Source organism: Lissotriton vulgaris, chromosome 2_1, assembly GCF_964263255.1.
Source record: "Lissotriton vulgaris chromosome 2_1, aLisVul1.2, whole genome shotgun sequence".
Taxonomy (NCBI): Eukaryota; Metazoa; Chordata; class Amphibia; order Caudata; family Salamandridae; genus Lissotriton; species Lissotriton vulgaris.
Window position 1 is genome coordinate 82,952,416 of NC_141687.1, and position 27,636 is coordinate 82,980,051.

A 27,636-nucleotide genomic window follows, 5' to 3' on the forward strand; every position below is an offset into this window, starting at 1 on the left:
TGTTCGACTTTTTCATGAGTGGCTTGACCACCCCTTTTTTCCAAGAGAGGGGAACAGAACCGGATGAGAGGGATTGTTTGATTATAGCATTGATGGAGGGGTTGACCTCATCGATGATGAGGTGAAGGATCTTAGGTGGACAGGGGTCAGAGGGGGAGCCAGATTTGCAGGCGAGGATCGCTTCTCTGGTCTGAGACAAGGTGACTGGAGTAAAGCTTTTGAGACTATTGGCAGGTGGGTTAAATTGGTCCGGGTCCAGGGGTGAAAGAACAGGGGGAGGGGGGGGGAATTTTTGTGGATGGAGGTGATTTTGTCATCAAAGTAGTCGGAGATTTTGTCACAAAGTTCTTGAGATGGGGGGATTTCCGGTTGAAGAGCTTTTGGTTTGGTAAAGGATTTTACTATTGCAAAGAGGGTTTTTTGCTTTTGACTAGCATCCTTAATGGCGTTGACGTAATAGGTTTTTTTAGCTGATTTAATGGATGAGAGATAGATTTTCCTCTGTAGGATGTAATTCCTGCGGTCGCCGTTATCATAGGTTCTACGCCATCTCCGTTCTGCTTTTCTACAAAGGAGGTGAGCGGTAGTTAGGTCCGGCGTATACCAAGGGGCCTTGTATTTAGCTGTCTTCTAGGCCCTGTCCTGTTTGTGGGGAGGGTATCGACTCGAAATTTCATGAGAAAGCCAATTATTGAGACACGTTGCGTCTCTGTCGATGTCATCCGAGGGGGAAGGGGCATTAGATGGGGAAAGAGGATGAAGGATGAGGTTTTTCTGGACAGTATTCCAGTTGATGGGGTGGGCGAGATGGCGCGTACGTTTATTGCAGGTAGGGGGGTGGCAGCTGGAAATATGAAAGGGGATTAGGCAATGATCAGTCCAGATTTGAGGTATGGGGGATAGGGAGGAGAGGGACGGGAAGTTTGAACAGATACCGTCTAAGGTATGACCAAGGGAGTGTGTGGAAAGTTTGACGCTTTGTTGTAGATTGAAGATGTCCAACGACTGCAGAAAGTTTCTGGTGTGCGGGTCGGCTGTGGATTCAAGATGTAGGTTGAAGTCTCCCAGGAGGGTAAAGTGTGGGTAGCGGAGAAGGAAGCTACCAAGAGCGTCGTCTAGCGAGTCCAGAAATTTCGCTGCGTTACCAGGTGGACGATAGATCAGGCCACCGGTGAAGGAGAGCATTTGGCTGAGGTTTATGCAAAAACCTATGCCTTCTGCGTCGGTGAGAGGATCAAGGCAGAAGGTGTGACAGTTAAAGGTGTTCCTAAGGATAATTGCGACACCTCCTCCTCTGCCTTTCTGTCTATCCTGTCTATGGAAGGAGTAGCCCGGGGGGAGGGCAATGGCAATGTCTGGGTTACTGTCTTCAGTGAGCCAGGTCTCGGTGATCATGAGACAGTCCAGATCGTGGTCAATGATGAGATCGTGGATGTCCTGACTGTGTTTACACATTGACCTGGCGTTTATCAGGGCACCGGTAAGGAGAGGTCGCAAGATTTTGGGGGATGTTGGCCGTTCGGCTTCTAGGTTGAGGGTCCAGTGACATTTGGAGCAACTGGAGGAGACAAGTACTGTGGATAGATCAAATTTGCAGGGGCAGTCAAGCTCACCTCGGAGTTGGTGGAGGTCGCTAGAGGCGTACCTGAAGACTGAAGGAATTTGGGCAGGGGTTCCGGCGCCTGGCGCGGTCATGAGCACACGAGCACTGTGCTGCATGACGAGCTGAGCTCGTCATGAGCATGGAAGGGGTTAAAGGATTTGGAAGTGCATTCCCCTGTTTTGACAGTAAAGGTTCTATCTCTGAGGAAGGATGCAGTCAGCACAAGGGTAGAACCATACTTTGGACCAGGTCTTTTCGTCTTCCCCTATAGAGGTGACGGCACTTCTGCCGGTTCTATGGACTGACCATCGCCTGGTTAACTTTTACATACCAGCCAGGAAGAAACCCCCGAGTAGTGCCCCCAGGCAGCTAGGTTCAGCGTCAAGGGCATTTTATCGGGTGACTCCTGAAATGTTGTCACAGGCACTGTGTGAACATCCCTGCCCTCTTACAGGGGTTTTGGAGAGGGACCTGGAGTCCTTGCAGGCCTGGTTTGTGGACAGGTTGAATGACCTGGCCCCTCTGAAGACCCCCCATTCATTGCCTTAATGGATTTCTACTCCTTGGTTCACTGGTGCGCTACTTGCTTCTCGCAGGTAGTGCAAGGTGGCAGAAAGAGCCTGGCAAGCGCAGTATAATCCAGCCGCCAGACTCGAATACAGGACCGTGGTTAAAGCATATCATCGAGATATTTTCCTTGAGAAGAAGAGCTACTTTGCTAGGAGGATTGAGGATGCTTCAAACTCCTGCAAAGAGATCTTCACGATCGTCAGGGAATTTACTGCCCCAAGGTCGAATGCGGCCCAGACTGCTCCCACAGAGTCGTGGGCATCGGATCTTGCATGCTTCTTTACGACAAAGATCAAGCTGATACAAGACTCCTTTCCGCCGCGGCCGGCTGGTGCCTTCCTTTGTTCTGAGGCTGGTCTAATTCCATCGGTTCCTTTAGGGCCAGTCTTATCTGACTTTCCGCCTATTTCAACTGCTTCGTCCCTGACACTTCTGGCCAATCTTAAATCTGGATCGCCACTCGATCCATGTCCGGACAAATTTTTGGCGAAGATGGCGGCAGTCGTAAATCCGCTGGTCAACCCCCTTCTGAATCTCTCTCTGAGCCAGGGTGTGGTCCCTTTGGCTTGGAAGCAAGCAATGGTTATCCCCTTATTAAGAAGCCCGGCTTGGCCCCCGAGGTTTTGGCCAATTACAGGCCTAGCTCTCTCCTCCCCGCTTTGGCCAAGACCGTGGAAAAGCATGTGCATAACGTGCTTTCCAATTACTTGGAATCACACGACCTACTCCATTCCACCCAATCGGGCTTTCGTCCCAATCTTAGTATGGAGACGGCGCTGCTGGAGGTGTCTGAGGCCATCAAGGAGACGCTAGACTCGGGTGGTAGAGCCATGCTAATCATGCTTGATTTGTCGGCGGCCTTCGACACCGTCCCCCATGAGGATCTGCTCGTCAGACTTCATGAGATCGGTCTGAGGGGGATGGTGCTCAGCTGGTTTACATCTTTTTTGGCTGGCCGCCGACAGACGGTCTGGGCCTCCTCTAGCTCTGCCGAGATGCCGCCATTGGGAGTCCCACAGGGCTCTGTACTGAGCCCGACTCTCTTTAATATATTTATGACCCCTCTGGCGGCTCTGGCCAAGTCCTTCGGGGCCCAGATCGTATCCTATGCAGATGACACCCAGCTGCTCTTTACCTGCCGGAAAGGAGAGGATTTTGATGGAGAGAGTATCCGCGAGTGCCTTGGGGCTGTGTTCGATAGGCTCCAACTGAACAGCTTCAAGTGCAACTCAGATAAATCGGAGGTGCTCTTCTTCGGTTGTCAATCTGATCCGGACTGGCAGGTATGGTGGCCTGCTGACATGTCTCCCCCCGGGGCGGTCGTCTCAGTCAGCTAAGAATCTGGGGGTTAAAATTAACAACGGTCTGACTTTAAGATCTCAGATCCTCACCCTCACTGGCACCTGCTTTGGGCTTCTCCGCATGCTTCGGAAGTTCTTTCCGTTGCTCTCTGAGGACCACAGGAGGATTACGGTACAGGCCCTGATCGGGTCAAGACTGGACTACTCCAACGTCCTATATCTTGGGCTGCCCGAATATCTCCTGCAACGGATGCAGGTGGTCCAGAACGCGGCAGCACGTGCCATTTTTGGCCTGCATAGGCGAGTCAAAGTCTCTGGCCTGTTGCAGTCGCTTCATTGGCTGCCTATCCGACAGCGGATAGTTTTTAAAGCTTTAACCCTTGCTCACAAGGCCTTCTACGCCACGGGGGCAAAATACGTTCAGAAGAGGCTAGTTTCCTTTCGTCCTGCCCGATCTTTGAGGTCAGAGTCGAAGTTCTTTGCCACTGTCCCGCGTGTGAGGAGGGCCCATATTGGAGGTCGCTCATTTATGCTCCAGGCCCCTCAGCTTTGGAACACTCTGGCCCTGACGTTACGCAGCACCTCAAATCTGTTGGCCTTTAGGAAGGGCCTGAAAACCTGGCTTTTTGCTTCTTAGTTTTTTTTCGTGTTCTGTTGACCCTGCTTTCTTTTAATCTGTTGTGTTGTGTTTGTCTTCCTAGGTTTTCAATAAAGCGCCGGGACACTCTTCTGAGTAGCCGAGCGCTATAAAAGACACAAAATAACATAACATAACATGAATCCCCAGATCAGCGCGGCGAGCCAGGAGTGTGTCATGGTTAACAGTGTCAAAGGCTGCCGACAGATCTAATAAACTCAAGGCTGCCTTCCCGCCTGCGTCCAGCACACTCATGAGCTCTTCAACTGCCATGATCAATGCTGTCTCGGTCCAGTGTTCTTCCCTAAACCCATACTGCGAATGGTCTAGGGCGTGAGAGGACCTGAGGAACCCTGTCAGTTATGAGTTTAGAATCTTTTCCAGCACTTTTGCCGGGAAAGGTATTTTTGATATTGGCCTATAATTGGCTGGATCCGAAGTTTCCAGATTAGGCTTTTTTAGCAGTGGTTTAACAGATGCCTTTTTCCATACATCGGGGAAGATGCTTGCCTGCATTATATTATCAAAAAGTGTCTGGAGTTGTTTGCTTAGAAGCTCTGGGAACAGATGGAAGATCTTTGGTGGACACAGGTCTGTGTTACCCCCGACCTAGTTTCCAAAATTATTTGTTGTATCTGATCTACTGATGGAGTTGTAATTCTGATCCCTGAATCTACGGTTTCTCTTGCCCCACAATGGTAGGGGTGGGTCCTTGATTGTGAAGCAAAGCTGAGATTGGTGGAACTAACCGATTCGTATATTGACTTTACTTTATTAACGAAGAATTGTCCCAATGTGTTGCATTTGGATGTTAGCCTCAGGTTTGGTCAGTTCATAAACTGGACCAATTTTTTATAGGAGGTCAGAGTCCTCCGATAATTTTCTATAGCCCCTTCTCTGTAATTAGCCCTCCATTTCCTTTCGCCCCTCCTACAGGTCTGTTTTAGTAGCCTTAGTTTCTCCGAGAACCAGGGTTCTGAGAACTTATTTCTTCTAGAACTTGACTTTTTTATTATGGGGGCAGCTTTTAGGACTGCGGATTTGATCCAGGTGTTTATTTGCTCGTTAGCTATGTTACAGTCAGGGTTTAGTTCAGAGGTCGTCTGCTCCAGTTGTTCTTGCAAATAGGGTACATTCAATTTGGCCCAGTCCTGGTATGTGTAATGTCTTGTTTGCGTAGATCTTGACCTTGTGGTTTGCTTAATTGTCAGGGAGAGCTTAATGACTTTGTGGTCCAACCAAGGTACTGAAATAATTTCGTTCAAACAAAAGGGAGGGTGTTTAAGGGGAATTTTTATTGACCTAGCATTGCTACAATCCCTAGATACTATTAAACAACAAGTAATAGCAATGGGTCAGGAGTGAATAAAGCTATCTACAGGAACTGTGTGTTTACATCAGGATACAATCAAGGAATCCAAGTGATTCGTGGTGAAAAATTGTGTTCCCATCATATACCCATCCTGTACTGCCCTACATCATTTGGGATCCTTCACCCGAAGGAAGTGGAAGCACTGCTAGTCAGTCTACCCCCTGATACTACTTTTCTTTCATCACATCCCTGTATCCTTCAAAAAGGTTAGGCTACAATCTACCTAATCCATAGTGGATATGCTTCCACTTCCTTCGGGTGAAGGATCCCAAATGATGTAGTCTGAGTTTTCTTCAGTTCAGATGGACGGGGAAATAGTACCAAATCAGGTGATCTTCTGTCTGTTTTTCACAAGTAATGTGACCTTTTGCAGGTTTACTCAGAGAAAGAGGTTTAAGGTTGATCATTTATTTGGAGAACATATTGATAATGAATCAGGATTTGGAGGTTTCAAAGACTCTGATGATTATGACAAAGAATTTGTTGGAGTCACTGGGTTTTATTACCAATCAGAAGTCGTTCTTGGTTCCATCACAGAAGATTGAATTTTAAAATTTCATAAATGACACAGTGAAGGTACCGCTTCAATTACCATTGAAGAAAATGTGTTTTAAAAAACGGGAGGTAAGACGTTTAATAAAGAAAGAGGAAGTAGGTTTCAGATAATTGGCGTTTCTAATTGGGCTTCTGTCTTTATCAATTCAAGCAATATTTCCAGGGTTCTTTCAGCGTCAAGAGGTCAGATTTGTCAAACGGTCTTTGGTATGGGGACAAAATGGTGTTGCTCGAACAGAGTTGATTTGGTGGATGGAAAATATACAGGCTTGGAATAGACAGGTAATTTTTAGATCAGTCCCAGATAATGTTTTGGAGACGGATGCAAACTAGTTAGGATAGGGGGTGAGTTTAGACTCTCAGGGTACAGGACCCAGAGGGAGCTTAATGGTAAGGCAGGATCATATCAGCTGTTTGGAAACTAAGGCAGGTGTTTTTGCAATTCAGTTTCAGGGAGTAAGTTTAGGGTTGTTCAGTTTTATTTATGATGGACAACATTTCTGCTATAACATATAAACAGATTGGGAGGCAGCAAATCGAAGAGTTTGCAAAGGAAATTTGTTTGAAGCACAAAATCGGTTTAAGAGCACCGTATGTATCAGGGAAGGAAAATGTTGTGGCGGATTGGAGTTCTCGATATGTAGGCTTTTTCAGCCTCATGGTGTGTTTTTTTTATTTGGAAGACGAGTAAAACTATGTCATAATCAGTTTTTTATCCTAGTTTTGGTTAACATCCAAAACTTCTGTTTCAATGTGTATCAAGGAGTATGAGGCAAATGTTAGCTGGCAGTGGAGTACAGGCATAGATCAGTTGTTGATTTCTTATTTGACACCATTTGGTGCGGGTTCTTCAGCGACTAATGCTAGACGGGTTAAGATGTGATTAGGGAGGCAGGAGTAAATCTTCCTTATTAGAAACCACATTTGATATTGAGAGCTAATTCTACAAAGGCTTTAATGCTGCAGGAAGGTTGGAAGAGATTATGAAGGCAGCAGAATGGTCTAATGCTCAGTAAAATCTAGCTGGTGTTATCGCTTCTCGGCCTTTTGGCTAAGATCAAGTGTAGTATCTGTTCTTATCAGTTTAATATCTGATACGTCCTCTATCTGGGGACCATATATTAAATTGATTTTTGGAACAGGGAGATGGAATAGGAGCTTGCTCTGTCCACTCCACGCATCAACCTGGAATTGCAGTACCTCCAGGAATGGTGCAAAAGAAAAAAAAAAAATCTAGCTGGTGTTATAAATCAAGCAAGGTCCACATAGAGTCAAGCCTTACGTCCTTGGTATACTGAAACTTTTAAAGAAGGCAACAAACAGTGCACGGCCCTAGAAAGACAATGGAGGAAATCTTATAGTCTTATCCCCAAAGCTCTGTACAAGGCTGCTTTAAAAAAGTACTATAGGGAGGTCCGATTAGCAAAGAAAGCCTATCTGGGAGACATATTTGGACATGCAGGGAACAAATCATGAACTTTAAAAAATATTTTACCAAGTTTTATGTCCCCAGAAGCAAGTTCCAAATTTCATGAATTGTCAGCTGAATGGTGTGTGCAGCTAACAAAATTCTTCCATGATAAGATTATGAACATCCAAGACAGCCCCCTTTCTATTTTTTGTATTTCTTTGTCTGCATATCACCACCGTGTCTGCAATGCTTAGACCGTCAAACCCAGTTTTAGCCACCACTCATTCTATTGTATTCACGTTGTTTCCACCGCACTGGAGCTAACCGGCCAGGCTGTAATCTTAAGCAGTACCATTGGTGTAATCATTGGTTCTTATGAGGATTCAGCAGTAGCTCCTTGACGTAAATAATTAATTTACTCTCTTAATTTCTATGCAGGTAAGTACTTAATCAATAATAACTCAATCAGAAGGAAAGAAAACAGAGTCCGTGGTGTTAGAGTTTCTAAGGGTTTTATTCCTCACAAAGGAATCAGGATATCATGTTCTGACCACCACAGGGGTGTCAGAAGGGATAGATGAGCGCGCTCAAGTTTATTATCAATACATAGCTTATATACTTGATTTATACATAGGAATCAATGTAAGAGGCGTAACAGCTGAGAGAAGACAAGATAACAGTATACACGTGGTACTAGTACATCATCAAGAGGCGTAAACTAGGCGTGAACTAGAGGTGTGTGCTAGAAACGTCACTGATAGGTGACGCAAGTGGGTGGCACCAAGGGGTGGTGCTAACAGAATGTTGCAATGTCAGCAGAAAATCGGAAGCTTGGATGCGCGCGCAGCTGCATGACGTGTGATTGACGGGGTGCAGGGGACTTGACATTTACACTGACGGAAAGAGACAGAAGTCTGGCATGTCAGATCAACTTGTACTTCTATCATATCTGATATCTGATGTTTAGGAACTATACTATCTGGGCGGAAAAGTCTCTAGGGCAGAAGCTATTCTATGCTAACTGTGGATGCGTGTATGAGCGCCTAAGTGTCTACATGTGGAGCGTGGGGGCACGGGGCCTTCCATGGAAGCATGGCAACGGAGGCTATGAATTACTTGCATTAAGACAGGTCGGCCCTTTGGCTCTGCAGCTGGAGAGGATGTTTACAGGATCTAGTAGGCAGGAATGTATTCTCGGGGAGCGGAACAGATAACTCGAAGGTTATAGTCAGTCTTGGCAGAAAGCAGGCTTGAGCTGAGCGCGAGGGGCCGCGCTGAAAGTAGGACAGAGTTCATGAGTACAGAGGTAGCCTGGGCAGAGCCAGGAGCCACAAAAGAGGTTCAGATGGCAGGAATTCAGGGCCTACTCTGGCTAGAGCAGGAGAAAATACGGAAAGTGTACTACAAAAAGACGGTGGCATAGCATACTTAGGAACGGGCTATATAATCCATTCATGGTGGATCTGAAAGAGGACAAGTTGACGGTGGACGCAAATGTATTTGCGTCTTCATAGCTGGCACAGGAGGGAAGTTACATGCACTTTAAGCTGGTACATGGAGTCGGTGGGGTACGCGCTAGGGAACACATCATGACCAAAATTTAATTTTCCTCATTCCCTCCTTGTTCCCTACGGACCCTTCATGAAATATCGATCCTCATGAATCGATCAGTCTGTTCTTGTAACATCATTTGTTCTTCTTTCTTTCGGTTACGTTTTGAATGAAAACTGGAATGTTCAATACAAGAAGTGGCACACAGTCCACAAATCGCTGGCCCACATTGCAGGCACAGGCAGCAACTGAATACTAGGACTAGGCCAATGCCTAGGAAGGATAGGATCTTCCATCCCCAAGCTGTTAACGTTGTCCAGAACCAACCGGACCAAGTCCAGGTGCCTGGAGTCTGATGTATCTGATTTGCAATCTTATGGAGACGGGTGATAGCTTGATATACAGATGGTGCATTTTGTGGAATGAAAACACAGCAGCTTGACCCGATCACCTTACAGGCTCCACCTCTATCTGCCAAGATGACGTCAATTACAAGACGATTCTGAAGGACAACAACCCGCATAGCGGACTGTTCTTCTGTTAAGTTACCTAAGGCGGAAGTAGTTTCATTTACTACTGCTTCAAGTGTTCTAGTTAATCTGCGTATTAATTTACTATTCTGGACAGGGCCTAAAAAGAAAAAGAATCCTTTATTAAAATCAGTGTACTGTTCCCATGCCGTTTCTGTGTAGTCGACAAGGGGGGCATCTCTTCTGGGCCTATTCTTTACTAGATTGCTATTTCTATGGTAATCAGAAGGAGCTAGAAAAACAGGTGGCAAGAGGAATGCAACATAACAGGTACCATCCCAATCTGGAGGTAGACGAATGTATGCGGTATGACCACACACAAAGTAAGAATGACTGATAGCTTTGAAAGATGATTTTCCATCATCACTGAATTCGACCACAGTAGTGCATTTACTATGACCTAAGTGTACTGAACCTTTCTTCTTGATACATAATTCACCAGTGACTGGTAGTACTGACATAATGGGCAGAACTGGTGCGGCTTCGGATTCGACAGTAAGAATCATAAGGCTAATTGTATAATTACCTAATCCATATACTTCATTTTCTAGATCAGTTCCTATTCTAATGGGAAGTCCCTCCTTATCCGGGTAACAGACGTCTAGTAGGACCAAGTTCAGGTTTCCCCAAACCCAACCCCCATCGAAAACAGCAATGTCGGGATCTAAAGAATTAATTATCTTAAACCATGCTCCGCAGGAGCCATTGTGAGTGAACGGATACGGAAAGAGAGGCAGGGCTCCCTTGTAATTCTGGTAGGGAGGGAGTCGGCCACATATCCAGCAATTCGTAGCATTGTTAGTTTGATGAGAATGATGTAACATACTAATGAATGTATTGTTGCGCAGCGCGAGTCTGTAGGAAAGCTCATGAGGGGGTAACTCACTAAAAGTGTGTTCAGCAGAGACATTGTAAGCAGATTGTTCACGCTTGAAAATAGGAAAATAGATAGGTAACAAGATGCTAGCAACAATGATTAATATACTGAGAATAAACATAATTATTAGTGTCACTATGCAGTGACTACGAAGTGATTTGCAATATGTTCTTTTCTTTTCTTCTCTCTCTCTAACTCGATCTAGGGGATACATGTCAGAAACTATTTAACCGATTCACCTAGGGGAGGACTTAAACAATTAAACTGTCTGACTTGCTAGATCGTAATTTCATACGGTATTGTTCTTGAGGAGTCTTTTCTCTTTTGACTTCGGTAAAGTCTTTGTTATCACAGTCTTTGGTGGGGGTGGGTGTGTCTTGTTCCGGTTTCAGTCCTGGGAATGTTTTGATATGGCTTAGGTGGACCCACCCCTTTCTGCCTTCCAACTTGACTGCGGTCTTTGTAGTAAGAAGAACGGTCTTCGGAGACTTCCAGCGGGGCTCCAATGGACTTTTCCTGTCGAAGTTACGGACGAGGACAACGTCCCCGGGGCGGACGTCATGCGACTTCACATCGGTGTTGTCAGGGAAGGCTGCGGCAACCTGTGAACGACATGATTGGAGTGCAGACATCAAGGAGGCAAGGTAATCTGTCAACATATTAGAATCAACATCGGTTATCTTTTTAGGAATAGGCGTCCCCCACATATTCGGTGGTCTGCCAAAGACCACTTCGTACGGAGATAGCCCTGATCTCGAATGGGCGACCATTCTCATATAGAATAGTGCCACTGGTAGGGCGACTATCCAGTCGACCCCTTTTTCCTGACATATTTTGGCAAGGCGGATCTTTAATGTCTGATTATGCCTTTCTACAAGGCCTGCTGCTTCTGGATGTCGGACACAATGGAACTTCCACTGGTATCCCAATAACAAGGAAACTTCTTTCATTAGGGCAGACGAGAATGGCTGACCGTTATCTGAGTATACGACACGAGGCAAGCCGTACCGTGGGAAAAATTCACGAACCAACTGTTTGGCAGTGGTCGGAGCAGTGTAATCTGGGACTGGGTATGCTTCGGTCCAGCGGGACAGAGCACAGACAATTACGAGAACATATTTAAATCCTCGACAACGGTCCATCTGGATATAATCCATCTGGAGGACTTCAAAAGGGTGTTCGGGAGGATGGAATCCACCTTGCTCTACAGGGACGCTTTTACCTGGATTGAACTGACAACAGATCATGCAAGTACGCACTTTCTGTTTTGCTGCTGCTCGTAAGTGTTTATTGTACCAGAGATTTTGCAAACTGTCTAGCATTGCTTTCTCTCCTAGGTGGGCAGGACTATGTGCTGTATTTATCATGACTTGAACCATAGAGTCAGGGAGAAACCATATAGATTTTCCCTTCGTCATCCAACCTTGATCTGTCTGGATCCCTCCTAGTTCAATCCACTTCTTTATTTCTTCTGGAGTAGCATGTGTCTGAATGTCAATAACATCTAGTGTGGGATCTCTGACTGTCATGCAGTTTGTCGGATCTGTTGTCTTTATCGTATCAGTTGTCTGAGTGTGAGTCAGTGCTGTATGTTTTGCTGTCTGATCTGCCAGGTCGTTACCCTGGGAAACAGAATCTGTGACTTTAGTATGTGCTTTACACTTCATGACGGATATGCCTGAAGGCAGATGTATTGCTTCTAACAGTGCTTGAATGAGTGGACCATGTTGTATCTTTGTACCATGAGAGGTCAGGAAACCTCGTTCCTGCCAGAGCATGCCGAAGTCGTGTACGACTCCGAACGCATAACGGGAATCAGTGTATATGTTAACATTTCTGTTCTTGGCTAGTATACAGGCTCGGGTCAGAGCGATGAGCTCTGCCGCTTGAGCAGACAGTGTATCAATACGGTGTGTTTCTTTAACTTCAGTTTCAGTGGTCACTGCATATGCGGCCACTAACTCTCCTGTACTTGTTCTCATGCATGAACCATCCACATAAAGTGTCAGGTCTGGATTTGTCAACGGAACATCTGTTAAATCTCGTCTGGGCTTTGTTACTGCATTAATGATCTCTATACAATCATGTGGAGCTAGATCTGTCATAACTGTAGGTAACAATGTCGCTGGGTTCAAGATACTGCAGCGTCTGATTTCTATGTGTGGCTGGAATAATGTCAATTCGTAACCCGTAAGTCGTGCTATAGTCAAGTGTTGAGTCTGGGTTCTGTTTAACAGAACCTCTACAGAATGTGGAACCTGTACTGTTAACTGATGACCTAAAACAATTGAGTCGCTTTGTCTGATTGCTAATGCTGTTGCTGCTACTGACTTTAAGCATGCAGGGAGTGCCTGGGCTACTGAATCCAATGTACTTGAAAAATAAGCACAAGGCTTATGTGAACCTGCTTGATCTTGAGTGAGGACAGACAACGCTGTACCGTCACGTTCTGTAACAAAAAGTGTAAACGGTTTGCTGTAACATGGTGTCGCTAAAACTGGTGCTTGGCATAAAGCTTTCTTTAATTCCTCAAAGGCTTGTGTGTGTTCCTGAGTCCAAGGGAGGACAGTCGAAGTCGCTGCCTCCTGTGTCGTTAACTGAATGAGTGGTTTAGCTAGAAAGGCATATTGAGGAATCCATTGTCTGCAGTACGAGGTGAGGCCTATGAAGGCCGCACTTCCTTTTGTGTCTGGGGTTGTGGCATGTTTACAATTAATTGGATGCGATCGGGAGTGAGCTGTCTCCCCACTTTGGACAGCAAGTGACCCAGGTACACAACTTGCTGAACACAGAATTGGAGCTTTGAAGGGGACACCTTGTGTCCCTTGTCGGCCAGAAAATGTAAAACTGTCAGAGATGCTTGTTCACATTCGGGCTCACTTCGTGCGGTGATCAGTAGATCATCGACGTATTGCAGTAAGGCGGTATTAACTGGCATTTGAATACAATCTAGTTGTCTTTTCAGTGCTTGACTATAGATGCTGGGGCTTTCTGTAAATCCTTGAGGTGCGCGGGAAAATTTGAAACTTCGTCCATTTAAACTGAATCCGAAGAGATATTGGCTCTCCGGGTCAATAGGTACACTGAAGAAAGCGTTCTTGAGATCGATTACAGTAAAGAACGTTGCTTCTGAATCAATGGCCGTCAATAGGGAGGAGATATCAGGGACCACAGGGTACTGTGGTACAATACATTTGTTCAGTTCTCGAAGGTCAATCACCAGCCGATATACTGGCGGTGCATTGCGGTCTGTACGTTTAAGAATTGGAATGATAGGTGAATTACAGATATTGGAGTCGGTCTCTACGACCACTCCTTGGGCAATAAGCTCTTCAATGATTTTCAGTAAAGCCACTACAGCATCGGGTGGTAACTTGTATTGTCTGATTCTGGGTAGAACAACTCCTGTCTTGAGTGTAACACGATATGGAGTGATATGCATACAACCTACATCAGCTGGGCCTTTTGCCCATAAGTGATCTGGTACATTTTTCAATCTGACATCAAAGTCACGTAAAACATAATGACCCTTGAAATCCCGTAGAAAGAGTCTGACTCCTTCCGGGGAACAGCATATGATAGCCCCTAGAGCCTTCAGTGTTTTAATTCCTAACAGATTTTCTGGACATGATTTCGTAAGTAACAAATCTGTAACTCGAGATAATGGACCCACAGCTAGTGGTACTGGTTCTGACACTTCATTTACAATAGGCTGTCCTGAAAAACCAAGGGAAACATTCTGTGAGCCTGAGAGGGGTGCCCCTGGAACTTCATTATGACTTATGGTAGTGCGACTTGCCCCTGTGTCAATTAAAAACTTTCTGTCTTTTCCTAATACGTGACTATGTACATAAGGACCTTCTTGATCTACAGGAATTTCAATAAGAGGCAAATCACCTTCCCTCTCTAGGCTGTTTCATGTATATCGCTGATAATCTGGATATGCCGACTGGGCATACTGGTACATCTGTTGTGAAACTTGCCGGGTTGCGGCAGCGGGCTGTGTCTGAGCATGCTGTGGCTGTGGTACTGCTACGGTCTGTACTGTATGGGACTGATCATGCATAGGCTGTGTATTCTGCATTGGCTGTTCGTTCTGTGAGGTCTGTTGATGACCCTGTTCATGTCTAGGCGGACGCGGTCTTTCTTTAGTTTTACCTGTCTCGATGTTATGTTTCAGGACTGGACATTCATGTACGTAGTGACCTGGCTGCTTGCAATAATTACATGTCCCTTTAACGGGAGCGGCAGAATGATTGGTCTGGGCCCCACCTTTTCTATGACCCTCGGCTGGAATTGTCTGAGCTACTAACATTTTCATTTTCGTGTCTTTCATACGTTTCTGTTCCTGATCTTGTTCTTCCCTAATTCTGTTCTGGTGATATTGTAACATTTGTAACATCTGTGATGGCGTATTTGCCTGCCAAGTACTTTCAACCTTGTACACTCTATTTTTAACTAGTGGTAGGGCGTTCTCTACTAATTTTGTTACAAAAAGGTGTGGATATGACTCGCTACTAGTTTTTAGACCACTATTTATGATGAAACATTTCTCGAATCGTGAATAAAAGTCACTAGTATCTTCATCTTGTTTCTGTTTACAGGACGAGATTGCGTCCCAATCTTCCTTTCTAGTTGTCAATAATCTTGGCAAAACCTGTACTATTAAACCTGGTAATGCTTTAGTCAGATCCCCAAGGCCTAACCCTGGGACTCGTTTGCTTTCTTCGTCCTCTATTTCCGCCCATGCTATCTTTGACTCTCCCACCTCCCAATCCTTTTCCTTTAATTTCTCGTAAATGCCCGTGGGCAACAGTACTTTCAACATTTTCGTAATATCATCATACGTGTAATCTCCCATTAGTAACATGTCTTTGAGCTCTCTGTGAAAACCTGCAGGATCTTTATCATGGCACGGAACTAATTTCTTCATTTCTAACAGTTCTAACTTAGTCAGTGGTGTGTGAACATACACACGCTTCAAGCGTTGGTCCGTACCCATAACTGGGTGCACTTCTCGTAGGGGATTCTGACTTTCAATGCCACCACCGCATTGCATGTGGTACGTTTTTCTTTCTGGAGGCGGGGCGGGAACATATTCAGAGCTTAAGAAGTTGTAATACTTACGTCGTTGCTCTAGAATTATCTGTATTAATTTGGTACTAAAACCTCTCCATCTATCCATGAGTAGTGCTTCTAATGTTTCATGTAAGGGACCTGGATCAGAATGATGATTTCTGAACTTGATGAGGAGGTGCTGGATCATATATACACCTGCTATTTTCTGCTCTTCCGGGGAAAGGTTCAAGAATGTCTGTACTAACGTGTCATCATTATATATGTCTGGATGTTCGGCCCATAATACAGCTGACCGAGCTAATTCCTGTTCGTCCATTGAGTTCAGTACATGGTACCCCATTCGGTCTCGAAGCCTCTTATCAGTTTCCTGGAACTGATGTTCAGAAGAATTCGGATTTGTTAACTCAGAAAAAAGAACTCTCTTGCTCTCTGGACGGACACCCTTCCTAAGGTAGGCTCCCCTACCTACATACGCTATAGTATCTGTGGATTTTCCTGATGCTTTTCCTGATGTTTCATGTTCCTCTTCCTCCTCTGAGGAAGTTTTATCATTCTCTTCCTGGTGTGCTGTCAATACTGCCTTTCTTATTTTCTGGGACATACTGGCTATGCAAGTCCCTTTATCATGCCTTGCGTCTGCTATATTTTGACCCCACTTGTTCAATGCGTCTAATTCACTTTGATCTGTCCCAGGCCTGTCTCGTTCTCTTATTACACAATTTATGAAAAATCGTAATATCTGTGCTTGAACGTCAACTTTCTGTTTATGCATGGCAGCTTTGACACTTTCGGGGTCCTTCCCTGTCAGTACGAACTTATATAGTCTGTCGAGAATTTCCTGCATTCCTACATAGCATAGCAAGTTATCGGTGGCAGATCTCAATCGGAGTGATGCTAATACCATTAGATCGTCTTTTCCGGGTACTGGATCATATCTACAAACTGACATCCTATCTTTGAATGCGTCAAGCCGGGATGAGTAGGGAGACTGGAAAGGATTCTGCGTGTCCCTTAAATGCAATCTGTGTGTCGGTGGCGGGGTCTGTAGACCCGCTGTCGCACCTCCTGAGGCGGATGCTTGGGCATTATCTCTTCGCGGAGTCTGGATTTGGACTTGAATTTGTCGTTTGGTAAGATCAGGTAGTACTGGTTTCGGTAGGTCCGTTTTGAGTGGGGGAAGTGGCGGAGCTGGCGGAACAGGGGAGGTCTGTCGTGGTACCGGCGGAACATTATCTGGGGGCGCAGTGCCACCCCCATCCCTGTCAGTAGGCAGGGCACGAACAGGCAGATTGGTGTAAGCTGGTACTACATCCTCTAGATATGAATTTAGGAATATGTCTTTAGTAGTTTTATGCATTACTTTAGTTGGGACTAATGGTGTCGGTAAGTTTTTCGGTATTTCTGATTCAGTTTCAGATGTGCCATCTGCTGCAAGATACATACCGTTTACAAGATTATTTCGGGCACGGTCTATTTGTTCTGTTTTCACTCGGATCCCTTCAGTAACTAATTCGTTTTCTTGCTCTTTATCTGATTCTTTAAGTCTGTCTTCTCTACGGAGTGCTTTGTCAGCACGCTTACGTGATTCCTTACGCCAAAACTCTATGGCGTCCTTCTGAGATTGTCTAGCTTTCTTTTTCCATAATGCTTCTTCTACCCTCATGATGCACTCGGCATCCCACGTTCCAGTGACAGGCCATCTGTGTCTTTCGTCTAGGTGTTTGGTATAATCGGCCCATAAATCTAGATATAATATGGCATCTATGCCGTGTTTTTGATACATAAAATTGCCTGGAGTGTCCCTAGGGGGGATAGGGATTTCTTCCTCCAGTAACCCTTTCCTGGTTCCTATCTGTTTTAACTTGTTAAAGAACGGCATCTTGCTTACTTATTACTGAACGTTAGATCTTTATTCCTTAATACTCTTGACAGCCAGATTATACGAGAAACACAATAATACACGTTTGAACAGTCACATTCATACCACAACATTAATCACATAACACATTGTAGACATAGATGACTACCCCCTATACTAGGTGTACTGCTCAACAGTACGGATACACTGCTGTAACAGTGCAGAAATTCGGAATACTTGATATACTGCTAAACAGTACAGATACACTGCCTAAAAACAGTGCAGACCGGACTTGCGTACCCAAACCCGTCTAGATACGACCCAGCAATGGTACTCACCGGGAAGCACGGAAAACAGAAGGCCTCGGAAAACTCGACTGGACTCGACTCGAAACTTCGGAAAACCTCGGAAAACTTCGGAAACTTCGGAAAACTTCGGAAAACTGGTGGGCCTCTTCACACCTCGGACCTTGCTTCTTTCGGCTGGGCTCTGGTCGGGATCCTCCGCACTCCTCACCGCCTCGTCTGGGCACTGATCGCAGTCTTCGTCACCTCCGTGGGTCAGAGGGGGATGCAGGAAATCCTGCCAGTACACGTGTAGTCCGTCTAACTGATGGCAGGGGACACGGATTGCAACGCACCTACCGGCGCGTGAGGTGGGGGAGGGGTCCCTATTCGGGCGCCAAAATGACGTAAATAATTAATTTACTCTCTTAATTTCTATGCAGGTAAGTACTTAATCAATAATAACTCAATCAGAAGGAAAGAAAACAGAGTCCGTGGTGTTAGAGTTTCTAAGGGTTTTATTCCTCACAAAGGAATCAGGATATCATGTTCTGACCACCACAGGGGTGTCAGAAGGGATAGATGAGCGCGCTCAAGTTTATTATCAATACATAGCTTATATACTTGATTTATACATAGGAATCAATGTAAGAGGCGTAACAGCTGAGAGAAGACAAGATAACAGTATACACGTGGTACTAGTACATCATCAAGAGGCGTAAACTAGGCGTGAACTAGAGGTGTGTGCTAGAAACGTCACTGATAGGTGACGCAAGTGGGTGGCACCAAGGGGTGGTGCTAACAGAATGTTGCAATGTCAGCAGAAAATCGGAAGCTTGGATGCGCGCGCAGCTGCATGACGTGTGATTGACGGGGTGCAGGGGACTTGACATTTACACTGACGGAAAGAGACAGAAGTCTGGCATGTCAGATCAACTTGTACTTCTATCATATCTGATATCTGATGTTTAGGAACTATACTATCTGGGCGGAAAAGTCTCTAGGGCAGAAGCTATTCTATGCTAACTGTGGATGCGTGTATGAGCGCCTAAGTGTCTACATGTGGAGCGTGGGGGCACGGGGCCTTCCATGGAAGCATGGCAACGGAGGCTATGAATTACTTGCATTAAGACAGGTCGGCCCTTTGGCTCTGCAGCTGGAGAGGATGTTTACAGGATCTAGTAGGCAGGAATGTATTCTCGGGGAGCGGAACAGATAACTCGAAGGTTATAGTCAGTCTTGGCAGAAAGCAGGCTTGAGCTGAGCGCGAGGGGCCGCGCTGAAAGTAGGACAGAGTTCATGAGTACAGAGGTAGCCTGGGCAGAGCCAGGAGCCACAAAAGAGGTTCAGATGGCAGGAATTCAGGGCCTACTCTGGCTAGAGCAGGAGAAAATACGGAAAGTGTACTACAAAAAGACGGTGGCATAGCATACTTAGGAACGGGCTATATAATCCATTCATGGTGGATCTGAAAGAGGACAAGTTGACGGTGGACGCAAATGTATTTGCGTCTTCATAGCTGGCACAGGAGGGAAGTTACATGCACTTTAAGCTGGTACATGGAGTCGGTGGGGTACGCGCTAGGGAACACATCATGACCAAAATTTAATTTTCCTCATCCTTCTAGTCCAGAACATCTAATAACCCATCCCAGACTGCCGACTTCCACCAGGGAGAACCTTCCATACACATACGTCAAGTCAATTTAGCTGCCATAAACCAATCTATTACACTCAAGGATACAGGGTTGATCCAGTCTATACAGATCTCCCTCCTTGCTAGTACTATCAGGTAGAAGACAAGACGATGTGGTCCCTACTCAACGAACTATGTGTGATGTTATCCACCACCAATAGGACTAATATGGAGTTTAATATGACTGCGACTCCCAGGATGTCTTTCAAGATGGATTCGATATTTTTTCCCAAAATGTCTTTATACCAGCACAAGTGAAAAGATATGTTCCTCATCCGCTTTCATAAAGATGCATCTTCTACACCTTGGACATGGCTGTGTTACAAACTTTGCAATTTTTGGGGTAGTCCAATAGAGCCTATTGATAGTAAAAAAGTGATTTTGCTTTAAGTTTGCGGGCGTAACAATAGAGTATAATGGAAAGGGGCGACCACTCGGTCCCCCCGAACGTATGGCAGAGTGCCTCGATCCCCCCGGGAAGACATTTTTGGGCGGGAGGCGCGTCTCGGCTGGTATGCCCGAAGCGGCGTAGCCGGGGCGCGCTTTTTCCCGCCCTTGAGTGGGCTGGCCTAGACACGGACGCCGCCGGCCACGCCCTCTGGGCAGGCAGGGGCGGGTTTACGCCCGCCCTGAAGATGGATAAAAAGAGACGCAAGACCAGAAGACATCCTCTTGTTCCTGTGCTCTGAAGCTGCACCTCCCCGCTGCACGTGAGCTCGAGACGGAACGAAGAGCCAATTTTGAGCGTTTTAATCGTTCTTGTTTGTTTTTCAGTTACTTTGTTGGAGAATGCCGAAGAAGGTTGGAAAGCGCATGAATACCGACCAGATGCTGCGTGTTCTCATGAAGGAGATGTCCGAGCTAAGGAAGCGGGTGGACATGAATGAGGAAAGGGGTCCAAAACGTCCTTTGGCGGGAGCAGCCCCGGGAGGGAAAAACAAGAGGCCCAGGAGGGGGGCAACGGGAGAGGAGATCCCCGGTCCCAGTGCTCCGCTCGAGGCTCCAACTCCCGTGCCAGAGGAGGGGAATCCGATCACCCCCGTGTCCGAGGATGATATGCCGCCCGAGTTGGCAGCACAATTGGCAGCGTGGTTGGGAAAAGGTAACGAGGGCGCCACGGCTGTCGAAGCGCAGGAGCTGATTAAGCAATTGCGTGAGAAGCGGGAAGCAGCCAAGGTGCCCGTGCCGGCTGCAGTGGGGGACAAGACACCAGGGACGGTTGCGACCACAGAGGCAGCGTCAGGTGCAGGTAAGCGGCCATTGCCGATCGCGAGGGATGAGTCAACACCCTCTCGGAGAGAAAAGTTGGGGCAACATGTTCCTTTGGCAATTAAGGAAAAGATTTGGGCGGGGGAGTATGTGAACATTTTTTCGTTACTTGTTGATCATTATGAGGTGGAGCATGTAAAGAGTCAGAAGGACCTAATGCATCCGAGTGTTTGGCACGCAAAAATGGCCGCCTTTAAAGTGAATGAGAATATCGCCAATTGGGGCAATGCCTGGGGAATCTTTACATCAATCCTGGGCGAACGTAGGCCTGAGTTGCTTTCCGAGTTCCCAATCTATCAATCACGAATCATGGGGTACTCGACATCGCACCAGGGGAATCATTGGTTTTGTTACGATAATATGTTCAGAAAGGAAAAGGAGCATAATAAAAGTTTAACCTGGGATTGTTATGATGCCTTGACCTGGGATAAAATGAAGGAGTCAGGGATGTTAAAAATGCCGTTGGTGGGAAGTAATGTGGGTGAATCCTCCCGACAATATGCGGGGACGCCCTTTCGATCAGGTTCGGGGGCCGACGATCACTCGAAACCTACCGGCAATACCGGAAGAAAGGGTTTCTGTTTTAATTACAACAGAGGAAAATGTACGAGACCGCAGGGATCGTGTAAATTCAAACATGAATGTAGTGGTTGTGGGTCGTCCCATCCTGAGGCCTCGTGCAGAGCCAGAACGGGTGATAACGGGGGGAGAGGAGGTGCCAAACAGGTCTAATATAGTCCGAGGGGCGCCTTTACCCACTCCCATTGATACCCTGGCAATGATCCCTTGGCTCAGTGATTACCCGGATCGTACTTCTGCTGGGGTGCTGCGAAACGGGTTTTCGTATGGTTTCCGCATCCCGGTAGGGGACTTTCAGGGTGTGGATAAGTGTAAAAACCAACTTTCCGTCCTGCAGCATACAACCGTAGTACAGGAAAAGATCCGAAAAGAGGTGACTCGAGGTCGGGTCGCTGGCCCGTTTAGTGTACCCCCAGTCCAGAATTTTGTTTGTTCCCCCTTAGGGGTAGTCCCCAAGAAAGACCCTGGAGAGTTCCGACTAATTCATAACTTATCAGCTCCACGAGGTCTTTCCGTAAATGAGGCAATCGATCCAGAAGTGTGTTCGGTGCGGTACGCATCCTTCGATGAGGCCGTAGCCATTTTGAATCGCCTGGGGCCCGGGGCGCTGATGGCGAAGTCAGATATCGAGTCAGCGTTCCGATTGCTCCCGGTACACCCAGACGACCAGCGTCTCCTAGGTTTCATGTTTCAGGGTTGTTATTACATGGATAGGTGTATGCCAATGGGGTGTTCTATATCCTGTGCTTATTTCGAGAAATTCAGTTGTTTTCTACAATGGGTTTTCACAAAGAAAACGGGTTTCCAAGATGTAATGCACTACCTTGATGATTTCTTATTTCTTGGGGCAGCCGGGGGTCTTGAATGTGGCCGGGCCTTGGCCGAATTTTGTGTGTTGATGAAACACTTAGGTGTGCCATTGGCGCCGGGTAAAACAGTGGGTCCTACGACTTGCCTCGAGTTTCTGGGGATCGAGTTGGACTCCATTGAGGGGTGTTTCCGTTTGCCAGCCGAGAAAGTGTTGAAGTTCAGGGCTGCGCTGCAACTGTGTATAAATGCATCAAAAGTTACGCTGCAACAATTACAGCAAGTGGTGGGACAGTTGAATTTTGCCCTGAGGGTGATACCAATGGCCCGCCCCTTTTCCCGTTCAATTGCCCAAGCGATGGTCGGCCTTAAAGAAGGCCATCATCGCACGAGACTATCGGCCGAGATCCGCCAGGACATGCGTATTTGGTTAGCATTCTTGGCGGATTTCAATGGTAGAATCGTCTGGAATAAACCAGCCGTGTCTTCTGAAGAGCTGGGGCTATGGACAGATTCGGCGGGAAGCATAGGTTTTGGCGCCATTTTCGGCACAAAATGGTCGGCACAAAGATGGCCGACTTGGTGGCATGAGAAGGGTCTGACGAGTAATATCGCTTTCCTCGAACTGTTTCCCATCTTGGTGGCCTTGAGAACATGGCCCGATGGGTTCAAAAATCACTCGGTCATATTTTGGTCGGACAATATGACTGTGGTCGAGTGCATCAATAGTCAGGCAGCACGTTGTAAACTGATCTTAAGACTGCTTAAAGAAATTGTTTTACTATGTATGCAATTGAACGTGCTATTCAGAGCAAAACACGTGCCAGGGGTGATGAATCAGGCAGCTGACGCACTGTCTCGTTTTCAAATGCAGGCTTTTTCGGGTTTCCTTCCCTCAGCGGACCCGGAGCCGGCACCCTTTACCGAAGCTCTCTGGTCTCTCGTTGCCCCGAACTTCGTCACCTCGTGGGAGAGAGTCTAGCACCAAGGACGAGGAAGGCATATGAAGGGGCGTTTCGGGCCTATTTAGCCTTTTTGGGGAGTGATAGAGAGCGACTTTGGGGTCATGAGGAATGGGTGGTGAATTTCCTGATGTCCTTACGTAGGGCTGGGAAATCGGTGGCTACGGCCCAGAGGCATCGTGCTGCCATTTCCTTTGTTGCCAGAGCACACGCTATCCAGGACCCAACAGCGTCCATCGTTGTACAGAAAGCGCTGCGTGGGTGGCAACGCCTTGAGGGTCGCAGAGTAGATGAAAGGGGCCCGATAGGTTTGGATAGATTGTCCCAGTTGTTGGCTACACTTCCTGCCACATGTTCATCTCAGTTTGAGGCAGTGCTGTTCCGAGCCGCGTTTACGCTAGCATTTCACGGAGCAATGCGGGTAAGCGAACTAGTTGCAAGGAACAAACTGGATGTGGCGGGGGGTTTGTGCCGGGAACACGTTCAGATCAGGGGAGAAACAATGACTGTCTCCTTTGTAAGGTCTAAGACTGACCAGGATGGGATGGGTGACTGCGTCATCATACGCAGGATTCCTGGGTCCTCCATATGTCCGGTAAAGTGTTTAGAGGATTACCTAGCACGAAGGGTGGCATCATGGGGGGGGGCTTTGTTAAGACACGCGGACGCCACCCCACTGACGAAATTCCAGTTTCAGCGGGTGCTTGCGATGTCAGTGGCCGCTGCGGGCTTGAACCCGGGCGAATTTGGGACCCATTCCTTTCGGATAGGGGCTGCTACGGAAGCTACAGCCAGGGGTCTTGATGTTGAGCAAGTGAAACGAATGGGGCGTTGGTCCTCCAATTGTTATAAAAGATATGTGCGGTTGCACATGTTGTGAAGCTGTAATTATGTACTCTGTACTCACGCTTCTTGTTTTTGTTTGGTTTCAGTTACGCAAGCCTACGAGGCGGGGCGGACTATGCAGTCGACCTTACACCGGGCCAGCGGTCAGACATCACCGGCTGTGAAAAAGGAGGTGTGGGTCGTGGGCCACTCATACGTGAGGCGTGCCGCAGACGTATTCAAAGCAGGTGACATGATTCACGTAGCTGGGGAATACGGGTACAGGATGTCCTTCTACGGAAGGGGCGGTCTCTGTATTGACCAGTTTCAAACATTTTTTGAGGGTTTGTTAGGGCGGACAAGGTCACCGCCGTCTATAGTTATAGTGCATGTTGGGGGCAATGATTTGGTCACCATCGGTAGACGACTACTCCTGGAGGCAATGCTTTCCACTGTAAGTTGGTTGGCGAGGAGAGTTCCGGGGTGCACGATTGCATGGTCCCATTTGATTCCACGAAAGGTGTGGCGGGGGGCTATCTCTATACCTGCTTTGAATCACTCTGTTAGAAAGCTTAACAATAAAGTGAGTAGGTTGTTCCGTTCCAGAACATTGCATTCTATTTCTCATAGCTGTATTAATGATGACAGGATGTATTCGGGGGATGGTGTGCATTTGTCTTGGGAGGGGAATGAGTTGTTCTTAGGAGACTTCTTAGCATGGTTGAAATCTTTGAAACATGACCTTTAGGTAGGAGTTTTGTGGGGGGTCCGGATAGCCGGTCAACTATCCGGCCTGTGGCGGTAAGGTCATGATCGGTGAGCACTAATTGGAAGATCCCTATGAGTGGGCGTCACCCAACACGGATGGGAGCGCTCGGGGGAGGTGGCCTTTGGCCCCTCAACGGGGAGGCGGTCCCTTCTAAGGATGGGTCGCCGGAAGAAGAGGAAAGGCGGTCAAGGCCCCTTCCTGTGTAGGAGGGGTTACAGCCCCCTCCTGGGGAATTTCCCGGGGCCAGTGACATCTGCGACGGCAGATGCGGTAAGTTGTGTGGGGTTGGGGGGAGGTCTACGATACCTTCTAGATACCTCACACGAGTCTTCGAACGACCTTTAACTGGCGTCGAGTTGATAAGTGCCCCCGTCAAGACAAGGGAAATTGTAGTAGTTGCACGTGAGTACGCCTCAGTGCTGTCGCCCCTCCCAAGTGGGGGGGGTATGTCTGGTTAGGGATCTTGACACCGGTTACGACCTTGCCGTTGGCCCTTAAACGTTAGGATGTACAATTTCAATATTTCAAGTAAATGTTTTGTAGGATGTTAGATCGGCTAGGAGAACCTCTGTATTAGAGAATCTGTTAAGGTTAGCCAAACATCGCAGTGTGGTATGAAATTGTACATTAATGTTTAAATGTTTTAATTTTTTGTTTTTAATAAATACGGCCGGGAGGGTCACTCCCTCCCACTTCCAAAAACTTCAAGAACCGTTTCCGGTTTCCCTCATTTGGGGATTGTGTTGAGAGGGGGTGGCGGGTATCTCAGCCATATGGAAAGGGGCGACCACTCGGTCCCCCCGAACGTATGGCAGAGTGCCTCGATCCCCCCGGGAAGACATTTTTGGGCGGGAGGCGCGTCTCGGCTGGTATGCCCGAAGCGGCGTAGCCGGGGCGCGCTTTTTCCCGCCCTTGAGTGGGCTGGCCTAGACACGGACGCCGCCGGCCACGCCCTCTGGGCAGGCAGGGGCGGGTTTACGCCCGCCCTGAAGATGGATAAAAAGAGACGCAAGACCAGAAGACATCCTCTTGTTCCTGTGCTCTGAAGCTGTACCTCCCCGCTGCACGTGAGCTCGAGACGGAACGAAGAGCCAATTTTGACCCACCCACCAGCCCCTGAGGACAGCTAGTTGTTTTAATAAAGTTGATCAGTTATTCTATTTCGTTTTCAGGTTGTTTTGGTGTTATGTTGATATTTAATGTGTAATAAAGATTGGTATAATGTTACAAGTTGGTGATTAAAGAATGTCGGATTTAAGGTCCATTTAGACACAGGTTTTTCGGTCATAGTGGCCAATGTAGTTTCGTTTAGTTAGCACTTGTCGTATTTATTTCGGTCAGGCGGTAGGCGGTAAGGTCATGATCGGTGAGCACTAATTGGAAGATCCCTATGAGTGGGCGTCACCCAACACGGATGGGAGCGCTCGGGGGAGGTGGCCTTTGGCCCCTCAACGGGGAGGCGGTCCCTTCTAAGGATGGGTCGCCGGAAGAAGAGGAAAGGCGGTCAAGGCCCCTTCCTGTGTAGGAGGGGTTACAGCCCCCTCCTGGGGAATTTCCCGGGGCCAGTGACATCTGCGACGGCAGATGCGGTAAGTTGTGTGGGGTTGGGGGGAGGTCTACGATACCTTCTAGATACCTCACACGAGTCTTCGAACGACCTTTAACTGGCGTCGAGTTGATAAGTGCCCCCGTCAAGACAAGGGAAATTGTAGTAGTTGCACGTGAGTACGCCTCAGTGCTGTCGCCCCTCCCAAGTGGGGGGGGTATGTCTGGTTAGGGATCTTGACACCGGTTACGACCTTGCCGTTGGCCCTTAAACGTTAGGATGTACAATTTCAATATTTCAAGTAAATGTTTTGTAGGATGTTAGATCGGCTGGGAGAACCTCTGTATTAGAGAATCTGTTAAGGTTAGCCAAACATCGCAGTGTGGTATGAAATTGTACATTAATGTTTAAATGTTTTAATTTTTTGTTTTTAATAAATACGGCCGGGAGGGTCACTCCCTCCCACTTCCAAAAACTTCAAGAACCGTTTCCGGTTTCCCTCATTTGGGGATTGTGTTGAGAGGGGGTGGCGGGTATCTCAGCCATACAGTTTCAGAGAATTATTTCATATTAGTTGCATGTCCACTCTCTGAAAAATATCCTCCCAGATAGTGTATGTTGCCAACACGTTTTTATCCTCAGCATCTAGGAGCTTCCAATACCAGAGGGCAACGTCCTTCCTTTTGGGTCTCCCATCCTGAAGAGAGGACTCGAGTTGTAAACCAGGAGGAAAGCTGCACATATTTAAACCTAGAGAGGGTGCCTTTGGATTTTAGCTTTCAGGTCCTCCCTTCTCTGTCATCAAATCACCCGTAGGCTCTGCCCCTGCCTGTCTTAATGGAAGGCTCAGCCCATCATTAATGCATTCTGGGGTGCTGGGAGAATCCCAAATGGGGGTGAAATTAGAGTTACACCCTATATTGAGTGTCTTCCTCACCTTACACCAAAGTTTAATGCCGTCTTTAAAACTTTTAACCAAACCTTCATAAAAAATTTAGGCGCTTCAAACCTATACAGCAAACCGCCCTCACCAACCTCCCTTATTATTTCATCTAGTAGTTTCCCCCATGTAGAGCTGTCTAGTTTCCCGAGTAGCATCTGGAGATTTTTAAACTGAAAGGCTAAAAAATAAGGGCCTTATTTATGAAGGCCTTGCGCCGCCGGTGCGTCCCTTTTAACATGGGAAAAAGTGACGCACCGGTGGCGCAAGGCCTTCATAAATAAGGCCCTAAATGTTTAGATCTGGTAAAGCCAAGCCTCCCTTCACAAGCCTTTGTCTCAACTTCTTCCAGGCCAGCCTTGCCCCACGGAAAGCTCATATAAAGCTGGATATTTTCCCCTGCATCTTGTTAAAAATTGATCTTGGGAAAATGAGGGGAATACAATTGAATAAATACATGAAGTTGGGTAGAATTGACATCTTAATGAGGTTCACCACTCCATAAATTGCCAGTGGCAGGTTCTACTATCTTGACAACATAGTATTCACCTCCTTAGCAACTTTCCCCAAATGGCCTGGTATTTCCTCTACAGAATTAACAATAGCTATCCCAAGA

The 27,636-nt window shown here is 47.0% G+C and overlaps 1 non-coding gene across 1 annotated transcript; it reads left to right on the top strand.

Moving 5' to 3' along the window:
* The first annotated feature begins 7,069 nt into the window (after positions 1-7,069).
* Positions 7,070-7,260, top strand: LOC147729603 (U2 spliceosomal RNA). The gene has a single exon (XR_015308982.1). It is a non-coding gene; the product is annotated as a U2 spliceosomal RNA (small nuclear RNA).
* Positions 7,261-27,636: the final 20,376 nt, after the last annotated feature.